This window comes from Protopterus annectens, chromosome 8.part0, assembly GCF_019279795.1.
Source record: "Protopterus annectens isolate FY-2018-M chromosome 8.part0, PAN1.0, whole genome shotgun sequence".
NCBI lineage: Eukaryota > Metazoa > Chordata > Ceratodontiformes > Protopteridae > Protopterus > Protopterus annectens.
In genome coordinates, this window is record NC_056741.1 from 347,530,037 (window position 1) to 347,546,979 (window position 16,943).

The following is a 16,943-nucleotide window of genomic DNA, read 5'->3' on the forward strand; positions in this document are numbered from 1 at the left end:
TGATTACAAATGCTTGGATTTAATTTAAAACTTTTATTTGAAATTTTATAGCACAAACACCGATAGACTTTTGCTAAACAAAACATCTTCTTCTTCTTTTGGCTGCTCCCGTTAGGGGTCACCACAGTGGATCATTTGTTTCCATTTCTTCCTGTCCTCTGTATCTTGCTCTGCCACACCAAACACCTGCATGTCCTCTCTCACCTCATCCATAAACCTTATCTTAGGCCTTCCTCTTTTCCTGTTACCTGGCAGCTTCATCCTTAGCATCTTTTTCCTAATATACTCTGCATCTCTCCTCAGCACATGCCCAAACCAATGTAATCCTGCCTTTCTGGCTTTGTCTCCAAACCTTCCAACCTGGGCTGACCCTCTAATATACTTATTCCTAATCCTGTCCACCCTCATCACATCCAGTGCAAATCTTAACATCTTTAACTCTGCCACGTCCAGCTCTGACTCCTGCCTTTTTGTTAATGCCACTGTCTCCAACCCATATAACATAGCTGGTCTCACTACCCTCTTGTAGACTTTCCCTTTCACTCTTACTGGTACTCGTCTGTCACAAATCACTCCTGACACTCTTCTCCACCCACTCCATCCTGCCTGTACTCTCTTCTTCACCCCTCTTCCACACTCACCATTAATCTGAACTATTGATCCCAAGTATTTAAACTCATCCACCTTCGCCACCTCTAATCCCTGCATCCTCACCATTCCTCTATCCTCCCTCTCATTCACCCACATATATTCTGTCTTAGTCCTGCTGATCTTCATTTCTCTTCTCTCTAGAGCATATCTCCACCTCTCCAGAGTCTCCTCCACCTGTTCTCTACTCTCACTACAGATCACAGTGTCATCTGCAATCATCATAGTCAATGGGGACTCCTGTCTGATCTCATCTGTCAACCTGTCCATCACCATTGCAAATAAAATAAAATGCAATGTATAGGATGATTATCTGCACATTCAAATGTATTTCTAAATGTCTTATATTATATATGATAGTGTGTTAATTTTGTTTCTTGGAGCTTTTCTCCCTGGGCCTCCACTGAAAATGGACATATATCGAGTTGGACTAGCCCGGTCAAAAAATGTAAAATAAAATAAAACAAATAAAAAAATAAAATAAGGAAGGGCTGAGAGCTAAACAAAACATACAGTGTCAAAATGAAAACAGACTTAGCATTAACAGTAAACTTCTCTATCCTTGAAACTCACATTTATTGAAATGGCATTGAAACCCACATTCGAAGAAAATGCATCTGGGCAGTGGCAGATAAAGTTTATCTTTGGGCTGTTTTCAAACCATAGGCCCCTTCCACACATTTTTAAAGACATGCATACATGTATATATTCTTTGAATCACTTTCCTGCTTATATTAAATTATACTCCTTGTATAAACAGCACCACTCGTTTGGTGTGTTTTAAATGTGTAGTTATGAACATTTTTCCAGTAAGCAATGAAATAAAACGTATGACTCAGTAATGACAAAACTACCCATTTCAGAACATTTCAGCCATTAAAGGCCACACAAACTTCTGTCATTACAATCCACCAACACCAGTCAATATACACAATCCCCAGGATTTAATAAAATCCATGTAGGCATCATATAGAGCCTTCATGGAATGTATCCATGTACATGGTCATGGATCCTGCTCAGCAGCACGGCATGCATATTAATGATGGAGCACTGCCTAGGGAGAGTATAGGAACAAGGATATTAAATCAGTGTAGGGAGATGTGCAGAGGCTACTCATGGTTGTGGATGCCTGGTCAGGTTCCAAGTACAGGGTGAGGCTCCCATTAATGCACCCCACCACTGTTGAAATGCTGTGAATGTTGTTAAATGTGTAATATTTTATTTTTTTTTATATTTTCCAGCATGTTTGCATGGTACAGCACGGAGCACAGCAATGCCAAGCCACACTCATATATAGACAGATGACACCTGCTACACATTTAAAAATAGAAACTGAATGTAATTAATTATTGTAATTACATTTTCTAATTCTTTTTTTTTTATTTTAGAATTGCTGTTTGAGCCGAGCACTGCTTATACATACATAGCCAATACTTGCCAGACATCTAAATATAGAAACCGGATGTGATTAATTATTTATTTACAGGCTTGTTTACACATGTTTGCATGGCATGGCACAGTGCTTAGCAACACTAACAGGTACCTCAGCAGAATATGTGAAGTTGAGCTAGCTTTCATAATATCCAAGTAGATAAATGGGTAGAATTACGGTTTTATGTGTAGTAGGTCATGAGTTTGAGTCCATAGCAAGCAGAGCATGTCTATATTTTAATGTACTATTTTTGTATAATTTAATAACAAAATTGTAAAATATGGCACTGTGCACTCTGCTGAGCTCTGTTGATCTCTGCTCAACCATGCTAAGCACCGCATAAGCATGACAATGGCTGCATATGTTTGTGTGGTGCTTACCTTTGCTAAAAACACAGTTGTGCAAGTTTTTATACTGCTCAGCTCTGCTTAGCTGGTTTGCATGATGCTAAGTGATGTGGCACTTTTATGAATGTTGCTCAGTGATGTGTAAGGGCAGAGAAACAGCCTATATTAAGTGAAATAGGCAGGAATTCTGCAGCATTCATTGGAGTTCAGTCGACTGTTGATATGGCAGGCAGTTCTAGTGAAGGTGTGTGCTTTCGGACACAAAAGTGGGGTATTCGGGAGTTCAGGGTCATGGTTGGATCCCTGTAAAAAAACATGAAGCAGGCTGATCCAGGGCAGTTTCCAGGCTCGGAGTGTAAGGCAGAGGTCTGGGACCAGTTGGCCAGGGAACTCACCCGTGTTACTAGTATCTGTAACACAGGTGAGCAGTGTCGTCACCACCATGATGAACTGAAAAGGAGAAAGAGGGGAAACTTGGACACCTGGGTCCAAGAAGCAAGAGTAGGGAATGCCCCACAGGTATGCAAGTATGTTTTCTACTGTCCTAACAAAATACAAGCTGAATGTCTGCAAAACTGGTATGCATAATGGTGTGCTTCTCTCCCAATAGCTGTAGCTGAGAGGACTCACAATGTTGAATCCCATGCCGGGCTCCTGTCCAGGTTGCGCCGTGAGTGTAGTGAGTATGGCTGTATTGTGCTAACTGTAGTACAATAGGCAAGAAAGTGTATAGCATTTACTGCAATAAAGTATACACAAGAAAATTTGTAGTGCAATAAATGGGCAATCAGAGCTGTAGTGCAATAAATGAACAAAAACAACTGTAGTTCAATAAAAACAATAAACAACACCAATAACAGTTAGCAAAATGGTGTACAGCAGGATTGTGTTGTCATACCCATTGGAGTAGAGCTGTATGCATTGATTGTGTATGGTAAGGTTGCTGCAATCAAGTATAACACTGCAATATCTGTAGAATGCAAATCTAATGGCCTACAAACTGTATTGCTTAACTCATAGTACTTTCCAAGGCTGTCTCCAGGCCAATATTGGTCACATAATGCTCTCCTTTTCCCAGACTGCAGTAAATAAAGGTATATGGGTGAGGTAGCCCACTCCATGGGCAGATATTGTGTGTGGACTTCACAGATAGTTCAAACCAATAACAATAAAAAAAGTTCAACAGCATTGTTGATTGCAAAATAAAGCTGTATTAATATATGCAGTATGGTTGTATTCCATGCATGTGTGTTTCACTGTCACTGCAGTCTAATATAACACTGTAATAGTACTAGAGTGCCAGAGGTATGTCCTGTAACTTGTATTGCTCAATTTATAGTATGCTTCCAGGTTATGTTCAGGCAAGTATCAGTCAGTTAGTAGTCAGCAGTGACTGAGTAGCTCAGTCTGCTAAATTCTTTATACCCAGTACATTTTGCCACACATAGTCCTGGGTTCGAATCCAGTGGTATGTAGCATTAAATTTTCAGTATCAGTCAGGTAATGCTCACATTTTCTTTATCCCCAGGAACAAAAGGTATATGGGTGAGGTAGCCCATATAATGAGCAGATATTGTGTTTAGATTCCACAGAATGCTAAAATCAATGCCAAGAATGTGTTCATCAGCATTATTGATTCATAAATAAATCTATGTAATCCCAGTATGGCTGTATCCCTTGCATGTATGTGCTAAGTTGCTGCAGTCAATTATTACATTATTTTCTGTTGTCCCTTGCAGTCACAGCTCTTGGGTTCTACTCCCATGCCTGCCAACTAAGACATGACAGCTGTCTTTTTTACTTACTGTACACAAACATGCCAATCAAGTGTCATGATTTCTCATAATGTAATTAAAACTGCCTAATCCATCTGTCACATGATTGACAGATATATTTTTACCTTGAATGCAATGTATTACCAACTTTGTTTACAGAACACCTTGGTAGTTATATAAGTCCACATATTATGTGAAACTGTTTTGTGTAGTTGTGTACCTGCATTTGTTAGTGCTTGTCCCTTACTGTCCCGTGCTTCAGCTTGAGAGGTATGTACAAGCTTCAAAAGAGAATTGTAGTCACTGTTATCACAAATGACACTACACACCTGTAGACATATGTATTACCAGTGTTTTCAGGGATCTCACATGCAGTATCACTAATGGAATGTTTTTTTTCTCTCTCACCCCACCCCTTATCTTAATTTATTCATTATTGTTATGTATTATTATTATTTAATATTAACATAATTTGTTAAACTAACTATAGTTTTGAAAATGTGGTTGATTATTGTTATGTTTTATTATGATTCAATACTAACGTATTTTGTTAAACTAACTATTTTGTTGGTCTTATGGTTTATTTCATACTAGCATGCTGTTATCATACTAACTGTTATGTTACTTAATGTTGCGTTGCACATAATATACATTAATATGTATTTGGATTAATAAATATGATGTTCCATTCTGTTAATACTAACAATGGTTTTGTTATTACTAACCATAACTTATTGCTATACCTCATTCACCACAGCACGTCAAGGTAGGGTGGTTCTGGCTAATCCCCCTACCTTGCCTCAAATGCTGCTTCTGCACTACATGCAGTGTCAGGTAGTACCACCCCACAGGATGAAGATGGGTCCCCTCTGAGAGCGGTGGTAGAAGATGAGTTGTCACTCAGGCGGAGCTTTCTGACTTGGTGGGCAGGATAGTCACCAGTGGGTATAACCACCACCTGCACCGGATTGAGGAAATGCTGACCAACCTGGTGGGGCAGCCTCACTCTGGTGCCCAGCATCCAGCACAGTCACCCAAGGCAGTGATGGAGCAGTGAAAACAGTCCCATGGGTGGGGATGTGAGTCATCCTGCTGCCATCTGGAGGCACATGAGACTCAGATTCCACAACACCCTCTGTATCCAAGGTGTTCACCTCCCTCATGTGTCACACACTTCCCCTGTCTGCTGTCTTGTCTGTCTTGTCTGTTAGCAGATGCATCCTCACCTACCCAACTTACCTCCCCCACACATACCTATATCCTTTCCCCAACATTCCACTCTCACCTTAAAAAATATATGGGCACCTGTCCCCCAAAAAATATCAACCCATACACAGCTCTCCATATTGCACACGTGTCCACTGGACACATATCATTTGGTCCAATTGACTTGACAACACAATTATGTTGTCCTCACCCCTCACTCTGGGGTGAAGAGTTCAATGTCATGCACAAATTCTATCAAAGTGCACAGTTGTTGCTGTACAAGAAATGGATAGCTATGTTTCTTTCCTACACCCTTCCTGCACATCCCTACCTGCCTTTCACTGTGTTTTTCTCCCTGTTTGCCACCATTTCACACCTTTCTATCTCCCCTTTTTTCTTTTTTTTTTAGTGAGGTGCTGCATGATGCGCCACATTGTGCAGCTTCACTTAGCTCAGCTAAATAGAGCTATAATGACTGTATGTGTTCATCACATGGTAAGACACATGTACAAAATAAACACATCTACCATGTATCAAACACGAGCCCATCACATCTACAGCACACTGCATTAACCTGCCACACCACGCAACTCTTTATTAAAACAGGTGGCCTAAACAAAACATAAATAATTACCATTTACAATCATTAGGTGTGCTTCAGCAGAGCTGTGCACCACGCTGCACCTGCTCAATCTGGAATAAAACGTAATAGAAAAAATGGGTGTGTACCTTGGACTCTGGTGAAATAGTGCACCACTGGATGGCCAAACACATGATTTTGGATATATGTGAGGTAAATGTGCCCATTTATCAGCAACATGTAAAAAGATACCTGCTAAAGCATCAAGGGCATAGTACATATACAACTGGGACCCTGGTGCAGTAATACATCCCTATAAAGCCATGCACATATTGATGGATGTAGAAATTGTTTGCCACAGCCTGTATGTATGCATATATATCTTGTAAATACACCTACTGTAGCAGTGACTTAGTAACTCAGACTGTTAAATGCCCTGAATACCGTACATTTTGCCACACACTGTCCTGGGTTCAAATCCACTGTTGTGTTGCATTTCAATTACATTATTGTGAAGACAGCAATTAATGAATTACTTATACACTCTTTATCCACACAAAGCATTGCAAATTAAATAACTGCTTTTCAGTGCTGGAAGTCACAGGCCTGCAGGTAGGGACACCCTTCACATATTCATATAGCATAGCTATATGTCACCTAGTACTCTGTTAATATCACAGTTGCCTAACATACATACCATAAACACATGTCTTAATTGGAGTGTAAAGAGTTCCCTCGCCCTGCCTCTGCCTCTACAACAAGGCTGACACAGGTACACCTACAGCTTGTCCTCCAAAGTATATACACCCTCTACCTATGTCTATTACCTGCAGCAGCAGCTGCTGCCTGTGGTACACACAGCTCTATGTAAAGGTTTCTGCTACAGACCTAATCTCTGCAATGACCTAGTCTCCTCATCCCAGTAATGTCCATCTCAACAGCTAAGAAAGGGGCCCTGGTCTACATGAAGGCCTTATATATTGCACAGTGATTGCATGCCATTGGTTAATGATAGTACAATTCAGCTGTTTAGGCTGCAATCAGCATATCAGAGCCACAAATTGGTTTAGAAGCAATTACCTGCTAATGTGAAGCATGTTAAAAATACAAACAGCTGGCTCTGGGGAAACATTCTGCATGAGTCTTTCTCACACAGAGTGTGCCTTTGCAAAACATTACCAGACGTAAATTTCAGCAGAGAAGTACTGCACTCTACCAGGTATGTAACTGTTTTTGTGCACAACAGGATACAGATCGGAGGATAGAGGTATGGGAAATAGAGATTACAGCAGTAAGCCTGTCTTAGACCTGTGGTAATGATGTCATTGACACCCTGCTGTCTTATAGATACAGGGGATGTACAATACATCAGGGTTACATTGTCTTTTGTCTTTGTGGCACACTGGTGTTGTTGGACGGTCCCTATATATAGTGGTTGTAATAGCACACTGCTATTTATCTGGCACTGGTCTTATGATATATTATTGGGTGGTTGGCATGAAGGGCCACACCACAGTGGACCAGACTGCAGGGTATATGATCATACAGCAGAATCTCTCATGACACATAGGGAAATACCTCAGTAATGATACTATCTCGGTTGAAACCACACATGTAGTATGCTGTGACACTGTGGGGTATGACATGTGTGAGCAAGCAGTGGATAGTGTCAGCCATTTTGTTCTTGCTGTATCTGTACATAGTGCATGTCCATGTATCTGATCCTGTAATGTGTTTCCCTTTTGTTATCTTTGAATAATGTATTGTAGACACTATGACACCTTCTCAGATGTGGAGAATGAACTAATACTTTAATGACTATGGCAGCATAATCACATCCTGCTATCCTGGGGGAGGCATAACAGGGAAGAGTGGGCTGCATTGTGGGCAGAATGGGTCTGGGATGTGAATGCCACTGGCCACTAGGACAGGACATATGACCAGGTTTGACACTGTGCTACACATGGTGAATGCTGCATGACGAAGGGCAGTTGATGTAGCCAGGGATCATGCCATCAGTGGAGGAGGGCCTACAGAGGAACAACCACTCACAGCCACTAAGGAATCCATGGCAAACCTAGGGAAACATTACTGCTCCCAGGTATACATCACACCATACATCATTGAGTTGGGTGCCGCAGAGTCCACAGCAGAGGAGCATGCAGGTAAGCTTACTGAGATCACCACTGCAATACTGTATCAGTCATTCTGTCAGGCTGTACATACCTTTACATGGGTGTCAGGTCTATGTGCTTGGGGGGGGGGATTAAGCCCAGTTGTACACTCATATTCAGAATGTCACCAATACATCAAGTAACACAGTAACTACTGCACAAGTGAGATATATGCAGGCATTACCTTGTTGTGCTAGAACATGCGGTGGTACTGAAATTACCTCATGTTCACCTTTTTACAGGTCCGTCAGCTGTTGACCAAGGCCGTGGTCATGCTCCTGGTAAGTTTGATGCTGTTTTTTCACAGAACACACACATATATATATATATATATATATATATATATATATATATATATATATATAGTATGTTCCAGTCTGGAACATTTATCTAAGGTTTCTAGAGTAGGTAATCACAGGAATGCAGTTGAATGAACAGAAACACTTTTGCATTTACAGTCATAGATAAGAGCGAATACGTCTCATGGTTTACATGAGGCAATTAATCCAACATGCCTTTTAAAAATTGAAAGGTTGATGGTGCATAACTTAAGCATTGAAACTTGTATGTATTTGTATATATTTGTTAAGAAAGGTGTACTGGGTTTTATGTGTTGTTTTATCAAGTAAAGGTAAATTGTATTGATCAAGTTTCATTTGATTTATCTGATGTGCTTGTTATAAGGGTCTTGAATCTAATTTCTATTTTGTTGTAAGGAAGTCTGTTGTGCATAAAAGCAGAGATGAGAAGATGTGAGACTGGTAATGCAGTTGTGGATCCTTGTTATTATGAGTCTTTGTGGATTTTTGATACATAATAGTGAAGATAGTAATGTTCCTGCTTTTGTCTTGGTTTTCACAGGTGACCTGGGCGGGTTGGGGTCTCTCCTCCACACAACCTAATGTCAGTGTCTCTTCAGACTCTGATGATGATGGTGGCCACAGTGAGGCACAGTTGGGGTTGTTGAGGGTTGAATCTGTCCAAGAGGTTGACATCCATCTTCTGCCCCCATTGTCACTACACACAGTCAGTATACCCACACATATCCAGTCCCCAGAGGCCACAGCTATTTGGCAGTCAGAGGGTGGAGACATTAACCAGGACAGTGTGCAACTATGGCTCCAGTAAGTGTAAATACTGGCTATAGCAGGAGAGCTGGCAAGGTGCCACACAGGCAGATTGACAGTGGTGCTCATAGGAGGACTGCTGTCCATTCACCACCTGTTGCAGGTGTCACATCACAGGTCACTCAGTGCATGTTTTGGGCCATCATGGAGGCATGGGCATGTTCTGAATGGAACACCAGATGTATGCTTAGGGTTATGGATGCAGCATAATCTGACATCAATGCATTGCGGACACGCTGGATCAGGTTCACTGATGCAGTGGACAGATGGGCTGAGAGAGTGTCTGTCTTGAATCACACATTGTCTGTGCTGGAACATGTGGTTGGAGTTGGGCATTGGACCCATGGACGTAGGTCAGCAACACCATCTGCTGAGAGTCCACGTGGCCATGCACAGTTACACCCTGTAGTTGCAGTACATCCAGTGCTTTAGAGGGGAGTGTGCTGTCCACACCACAATCTGTCAGACCATGTGCTTGTGGTGCTGGGTGATCCTGGGGCAGACATGGCCTTAGCAGACAGCAGCCACCATCAGGTACTATCACCACATCTGACCTTGAGCATGGTGGTGCCAGTGCAACTCCTGCCAAAGCCAGTTGCCGTGTTCAGGGTGTGAGACGGTGAACTGTCAACTCTACCATGTATGGTCCAAACCTGTCCTACATAAACCCATGGAGGGCTAGCACTGATCTTGCATGCGTACACACACACACTCACACACCACTGTCACATGTAGGTCACCTACAGACACACAAGGCACCTTTCCATGGTCCATCTAACCTGCTCCCTTCCTGGCTGACAAACATGCTCTCAGCCATTTGGGCCAGCCTAGGCCTCCAGTACTCCCACACAACACCCTGTGTAAGTGATGATACCTGTGCCACATCCTGTCGTCCTTCCCATCAATGCAGGGAAATGGAGCTATGTGTCTGATGCACAGGGTGACTATATTACTTGACATGTATTTGTGCAATGCAGTATTGTTTTGCCATGCCACTTGTAGTGGTCACCAACATATACTATATGCTGGCATGTATCATGAGTATGCAACCTCTTTTTGTGTACCTTATGTTGTATGATGCTGTACTGGCAGTATTGTTACACAGTGACAGATATGTCATGGACCTGTGTATATTTCTGTTCCAGAAGTCTGATGGGATAACCTATAGACACACTATGGCTGTAAAGTGGCACAGGATGGCATAGCAGCACAGCAGAAATATGACTTCAGCAAGGTACAGCAGTATATGTGCATGGCTCCATAAGGTCACATGTGCATGACAGTCTAACAAGGACAATGGTGGTAGTCAGAGTAATCATACATTCATAATGTGTGATAAGGACTGCTACCCTTGATACATGTCACCTTTGTTTATGGAACTTACACATCTACAAGCTGTGTAATGGAGTTGACCTATCTACAAATATCCTGTCCAGTTCAGACAGTTGGCCAACATCAGTTAAGATTGTCATGTACTGCATCCCATTGTGTAACCTGCACATGATGTGCATTACAACAGATGTGTGCTTTACATGTATAGGGTATCTGTTTCATGTAGGCTGTAGTGTCTGTGCTACATAGCAGTCTCTCCAATATGTACTATGTATACCACATTGATTTTAAAGGTGTGTAGAATACGTGAGATGTGTTACTCCTGTCATGGCAACACGGGAGGTACACGGTGGGATCTGACATTGGACCCATGGATGTAGGTCAGCAACACCATCTGCTGAGAGTCCAAGCAGTCATGCACAGATACACTTCCATAGTGACAGTACATCCAGCGCCCATTCAAAGCATATAGGAGACAGACTATATTTGTGCAGTCATGACACAGACTCCATAGGACATGTCATCTACACTATGTATTAGAGTACCATGACACCTGCATGGCTGCTACAGTTGCATGATATACCTGTGTGGTGACATGGCAAGGGTGCCATTGCACACAATGATAGGTGTGCTGCTTGCTACATTCAGTGTAGCAGTGACAGTCTGACATTTACTTCCAAAAACTGTCGGTATAGATGGCACAACAGTGAATGCATCCCCACATCCTAATGTACAGTGACCGTCAAAGGGTACTGTACTCTGTATCCATACCTTCCTGTTTAATGACACAAGTGTGTGTGTGTGGTGTGCAGATACTACAATATTGTGATGGAGTGGATGATATCCTGCAAGGTAGTATCGTGCAGTGGTTGGCTTGTCATCTTTGTCAGTGGCTCAGACAACAACTGACTGTGTCATAGGCCATTCTGGATAACTATTGGATCTGTGTGGGAGCCAGTGATGGCTTCTAATATGCAACAACATGCTAATGTACTGGTCAGAGGTCACTGACAGTGGCTGTGACTGCAGAGAGGGAATACCTAGAAGTGGCATGCCATCAACGGCAGATAGTGAATGCCACTGGTGAGTGCCATCAGTGCAGTGTAGGTCTCCCAGTGCTATGTTCCCAGGGTATGAGTCTCAGACACATGCCTATACACCAGCTGACATACTACTCTGAACATGATGTACACAGTTTTCAGCATGGCCTGTTGCCCTAATATACACATAAACCTTGTCAGGCCAAGGATGGTGGAGTGAGACTGCTGTCCAAAATTCATTGCATAACATGTTGCAACAGTCATAATAGTTGCATACCTCTCAACTGCACAGATTTTCACAGAATGTCCAGCTTTTTGCCTCATATTTTGGGTCCATTTTCATAAAATTGTGTTTTTCTGGCAAATTAGTGGCAAATCTTTAAAGACTGAAGTTAGAAAACAATGACAGGCATTTGAGTGTCAGACTTCATACCCTTTAGAAAATGTATGCTAATGCAAAACTTGTTATTCTATCAACTTTCTAAGTTTGTAAGAGCAATATTTAAAAAAAAAATGTCCCTGTATTTGAGCCTTTGCCCACTTGTATTAATAGCTTTGTCCAGATTTCTTGCTCTAAAAATTTGAGAGGTGTGGTCATAGGGCTCTGCTGGTCACAGTCGGTAGACATGATCTGGCATTGAGCAAAATTAACAGTGTTTGGCATGTATATGACAGTGTTAGTGCTGGTATTCATGCTAACCCCTATTTGATCTATATTAGAAGCACAGATGGTCAGAATGTCGACAACCTCTTGATTAACACATATGTATCGAACATCCATTTCAGCTAATGGCCACATCATCGATTTCTTTCCAAGGGCTAGAAATATAAAGGCCAAACACAAATAACACAATACTGCACACACTATAAAGTGGGGGCTTCAACCCCCCACACCCCCCAATGTGGGGTTCTGTGCACCACACACACCCCTAACTAAATATACTAACTCCGAGATTGCACTACAGTGGGGAAAAGGGCAGATGTAACACAATGGCCAACAGATTTCTTTCCCTTGGAAAGAAATCAATGATGTGGCCATTTGCTGAAGTGGATGCTTGACACATACATGTCAGTCAAGAGGTTGTCAGCATTCTGACTATTCGTGCTTCCAATATAGACCCCACCTGTCATGGCATTTCAGGTGGCATGGCTCAGAGATCTTGGCACTACATGCTAGTTGTCTTCTGTGCAAGTAAGTATTGCTGTCACTTCCATCATGTTGCAAAAAGAGAGTCATGCAATGTGTCTGTACAGAGCACAGACAAATGCGTTAGGGAAGTATAATATGTACACACTGTATTGCCTACTCATGCTGCGGCTCCCTTGTCCAAAGCATGCTCCAGGATCCTTACCTACACTGCCCTGGAGCAGTGCTGTGAAATCCCCACACAGGGAATCAACATATAGCATCATGTGTGTAGCAATATGGGTGACCAATACAACCCCCCCCCCATGTGCGGCCCACACTGATGTGATCTGACCACATAAGAGTCTTCTTAGAACTACCAGCAAATACCTCCATTGTGCCAACAATACAGACAGATATGTCAAGAAAGCCACTTATTACCTCCTGTGGGATGTGTGACTGCACCTCCCCCTTCAGATGGGACAGGCATGTCTGCTGAGCTCTACACTCCTGCATTGTGTTATCAGCACTACAACTGCATGATCTTGCCTGTACAGGACAGGAGGGACACCTGCTTGTCATGGCTCAGCATACCTGACTGGTGGACAAGTGCTATTAGCAGGCTGTATGATAACAGGTGGAATTGCTGTGTGACAGTTGGGGTGAGGTTGCCCCCCTAACATGGAGGCACAACCTCCTCAGGTAACAGCAGCACATAGTTTTGTTGTAATATTGTGTAGACATGGTAAGTGACACCTGCCACCACTCCCATGAAGCAGGGCTGGAGCACACTGTGTAGTTACATGTGTAACCCCAAAGGACAGGCCCAGATAGTCACCGAACACAGATGTCATGATGCCACATATGATGCGGCTATACTCATAGCTCCCTTGTCCCCACCATATGTGACCCAACAAATTCCTCTAACCTGTCCCATAACTGCCATATTGACAGAGCAGTTTGTAACTGGCCTCACAATGAAAGGCACATAGCATCTATTGCACGTGCTAACATTGCAGGCTGTATCCCACCTGTGATCTGACAAGGGTTACTAACACCATTGGAAAGCCCTTGCATTCATACTGACACAACTATCTGCACACCAGCTGAGTGGACAACTGCATCTGTTCTACCCTTGCACAGAGGTGGTGCATCCACTGACCAACATAACTATATAACTCTTTGTGTAAATATCCATATCTGTATTCCCATAGAGGCGATCATCATGGAGCTGATCTATATGTGGAGTAAACAGGGCTGAGTGTACACACTTTGGATGTGTGACAGGTGGTGCATGACTGTTACACATGGTGGGCATTTCTAAGGCAGTTAGCAGGGACATGGGTGAGGGTACATCAGGCTGTACAACCCCCCAGACTGAGCCAAGCCATCTGACCATACCACCCATTCAGGCAACATGTACAAAGCACCGACTTAGGCAGCCACAATACTGTTATTGTAGGGGCACTATGTGACCCATTGATGTCAGACCTCTGCAACATAGGGGCATCTGACTCCAATAGCTGATCTGTAAGCAGCAGTGCTCAAAAGGGCACAGCCCTGGGTCCTTTACTGCTTGGACTGCATGTCACCACTGTATACACAAGTACTGAATGACTGGCTAACAATGTTGGCTGCTGCCTGCTAATTGTGAGCACTCATAGAGTCTCTGTGTTATGTCAGTATCCTGCAAGAGAGTATTGCAAACACATGCCTGGTCACATACTAATTTCTATAAACTCAGAGCAAATATATATGTAGTATCATTTCCATCAAGTAGACCTATGTCCTAGGTTAGTAGCACATCAGTCCCAACATGTGATGTACATATTCAGGGTTGAAAAGTGGGCTACATTGTTTTACACCTAATGTGCCTCAGATCACCATGTCTCTACAATGGTATGGTAGGAATCATATAGCATAGCTGATGCCACAGTCACCAGTAGGTGACCTACTCATAACCTCCACTTACTCTTCCCTCAGCATGCCAATATCTGAGTACAATGGCCATTTGTTGATGTACCTTACCAAACTGTACTGGCACTTGCACACAACAGTATGGTCCCTCACAAGGCCACTTCACATCTTCAGTATGTCCTCAGTATTGATCATCTGCAAAAAGTGTCATTGCAACCTGTGGCATATAGACTACTCAGAGGTGATCTATGCCTTGCATACAGGGCAAGGTGTGACCCTGCTGGAATGCATATGCTGCCTATCTGTAGGGAGCATAGTAAATAAATGGCTCACTGTAAGGACATTAACCTGTTATGTGATTTTAGTACTACATGCTTGTGGGAGACATTTGTCTAACAGACTTAAACACACCCTTGCAACAGACCCTGCTTAATGGTACACAGAGCACCTCAATGCACCTCAGCACATGCCATCTGTATGATTGGCAGGGCGACTGTCATCTCAACACATGGCATCTGCCTGAGTCCCTCTTGGACTGGGGCAATATGTGCTGATCCTGTTCCGAGGGGTATACAGATGTCTCTGATTGTGAGGGCTGTATGGCCATTATGCTAGTTAAGTTCACATGTGTTATAGCTCCATAACATGATGTATATTGCTGTAACAACCTTACACACAAACATGGCCACATTCACTGACATCCACACACACACACACACACACACACACACACACACACACACACACACACACACACACACACACACACACACACACACACACACACACACACACACACACACACACACACACACACACACACACACCTTTTATGTTGTTGTCTTCTTTTTTATATTTTACACTCACTAAACAGCAAAAATTCTTCTTAGCAAGTGTAAAATAATAGCAGCCATTCTGTTCCCTGTTTCTTGTTTTTCAATGGGCATTACTTGTGCATTAATACCTTGTTGGAGAACACTTGTTCTCCAATCAGGGTATTGACATACAGTTTGCCTATTGCCTAATTCCTAGTAATTAACCAATGTAGTTAGTAAAGCTGTTGTTTCTTTGGATTGTGGGCAAAACCACATTTGTTCCTTGGCAAATTACACTCCTTAAGCCATTTCATAAAATACAAAGAAAGAAAGATTGTTACAGACTGGATGCACATCCCAGATACTTTCTCAGTGATGTTTTCTTCTGGGAGTGAACCCACAGAAACTGGTCCTGGGAATTTGACAAAATATGTGGAGATTTACTGACTACTGACTATAGTAGCGTAGTTCTTGGGGAGCCTGGTAAGAGTTGAACTCAGCCGTATATATAATCACATACATCGATACTAATTTCCAAAGAAGCAACAGCTTTACTAACTACATAGGTTAATTACTAGGAATTAGACAATGGACAAGCTGGATGGCACAGTGGTGCAGTGGTAGTATTGTCACCTCACAGCACAAGGTTCTCTGGTTCTGTTCTTGGCTGGAGTGCCTTCTGTATGGAGTCTGCATGTCCTCCTTGCATTTGTGTGGGTTTTCTATGGGTACTCCAGTCTCCTCCCACATTACAAAGACGTGTTGAGTGTTTCTCCCTGGACCACTGCTGAAAATTGGCTTCATTCCAAGTTGGACTTTTCCAGTAAACAAATGTTAAATAAAAAAAATGTTTACAATGAGTAATTGCAGAGTTATGCAGTGGCATTACATGCTATACAGGCTTATAGGATATAAGATGAACCTTTATGAAGTTTTTTCAAAGCCAGGGTGTCTCCTTCTAGAAAGGAGGTCATAATGCTCATCAGTGATTATTTTTAATGTATTTATGATTTTGATTATAGAATAACTAAAAACAAAGTGCAGCTTGCTAAATTATGTAGGTGAATGAACCCCTGAATATGAGCTAGATGACAGAGATTCTGCTAGTGTCAGAAGGGCTGTTTGGAGAGGGAGAAGAATGATGTGGCAGAGTCTGCTTATCTCTTCTGAGGGGGTGGGGGACTGGTGAGTTTGAGTGTGTGTGTGTGTGTGTGTGTGTGTGTGTGTGTGTGTGTGTGTGTGTGTGTGTGTGTGTGTGTGTGTGTGTGTGTGTCCAATAATCACTAAACATACAGTCACTGGTAGATGCAGCTGTCTTCAATGGAAGATAGTCTGTGAGCATTGCATCACTGAGAGACGTAGATGTCTCACACCACCATATTGCACCAATAGAAATCTGTGGGCATATGTAAGTGAAGGGTATA